Source organism: Panthera pardus, unplaced genomic scaffold (genome assembly GCF_024362965.1).
Source record: "Panthera pardus isolate Hobbes unplaced genomic scaffold, ASM2436296v1 HiC_scaffold_17, whole genome shotgun sequence".
NCBI classification, from domain to species: domain Eukaryota; kingdom Metazoa; phylum Chordata; class Mammalia; order Carnivora; family Felidae; genus Panthera; species Panthera pardus.
Window position 1 is genome coordinate 85,653,029 of NW_026526732.1, and position 1,552 is coordinate 85,654,580.

Consider the following 1,552-nt stretch of genomic DNA (forward strand, 5'->3'; position numbering starts at 1 on the left):
GTCAAGAAAGTATGGCTATCTCGGCAGTATTCTAGAAGGTTAAAGCAATATCAGAATTATTTATATCTAAAAATTGACATCTTCCTGTCTGTACCATAGGACCAACATGAAAGAGGTAGTAAAAGAGTCAGGGAACAAATAAATGGCCAGTTTGAGGGCTCTTTGTGACATTCTCTCTTGACTGCATTAGAATATAGATCCTTTAAATAACAATATAGGTTGATTCATTATCTAATTTATACAAGAGCTCCAAACACAAATTTCTTACCTTATTTGGGACACTGAGATGCTTGTATGTCTCTATTATTTTATAGAAACATAAATTACAAGCAAATGTAATTTCAAAGATAAATAAACAAACAACAAACAAAAGGAAAGATTTATCAGGGAGTTTGATGACATGATATGTTCTTTGTTTTCTGAGAGAGGTTACAAGAAACTGAATTTTTATATCATCACCTTTCCAGAAGGAAAACTCACTATGTGGTGTTGTCGGGGGCCACAGATTGTGTAGAACATATTCTTGAGGGGTTGTCATGGATTCAAATGCAAGGTAAACTGAAACAACATAAATTGACAACAGCAGGTGATAAAAAATGTTAGTTAAAGAAACACAAGAATTTTGGTATTATCCTCAGACATGCGCATTATATGTAATTCAGATAGTTATTGACTTTTCACTGATCAATATTAGAAAGCAGATATTTTTACATACACACACACACACACACACCACACCACCACCACCACCACCACCACCCTGAAGTTAAAAAGAAACACATTATTGGTATTCTGTTTCTGGCATTGTGGATCCAGCCTCCCTTACAAGCCAAAAACTAATGAAAATGAGAATTCTGAGTTCCTACCATAAGAAATATTTGCCAAATTCAAGTGAACTTGAAATTCAATTTTCACAGGCTGTTGGTGTTGAAGACATATACTGGCAGGAGGCAAAACTACTCAAGGTAAGAGGTTTAATAGGTGATTCTCCCAGCATAGAATCTCGATGGGCTAAATCTCCAATTAAAGGGCTAACTGGAAGAAAATAGAAAAATTAACTGTCTTAAAACTTGACAATGGGTTTGGGGGAAAAGAGGCTTTCCCAATAATTTTAACAAATCAGTACAAGAGCATTTGCAAACTAAAGTCGTATCATCTAGGTAGTTCAAAAAGGCTACTAGTAATTCATTAGTTCAAAGATGTTTTAGGTTTTAGTTTCCTCAGGAACTTGGAAGAAACAAAAATGCTATCCACTATCAAGTGAGGTTTCAAGGGAATACTACAAATGACATTCCAAAGAATGAGAGCTCACTGTCAAAATCACAAGGAACAGTGATACACGAGGAAACAGTACAATGTGAATGGCCACCAGAGTAAAAAAAAAACAAGTGAAACAACTAGCAAAACTTTTAGATATTGGATCCATCAGACAGATAATAAAATGGCTATTTAGCATTTTTAAAATCCTTGCTTTAAAAAAGAAAAGATTAAAATATAAAGTGCTATAACATTAAACAAGTAGACTTGAAAAAAAGATAGAACTTTCAGAAAT

General features: G+C 33.9%; 1 long non-coding RNA gene across 1 annotated transcript; it reads right to left on the reverse strand.

Moving 5' to 3' along the window:
• Positions 1-365: 365 nt before the first annotated feature.
• On the reverse strand, positions 366-1,065 carry LOC109248255 (uncharacterized). The gene is made up of 2 exons (XR_002071973.2): positions 867-1,065; positions 366-558 (listed from the first exon to the last, which is right to left on the reverse strand). It is a non-coding gene; the product is annotated as an uncharacterized LOC109248255 (long non-coding RNA).
• Between the last annotated feature and the right edge of the window lie 487 nt (positions 1,066-1,552).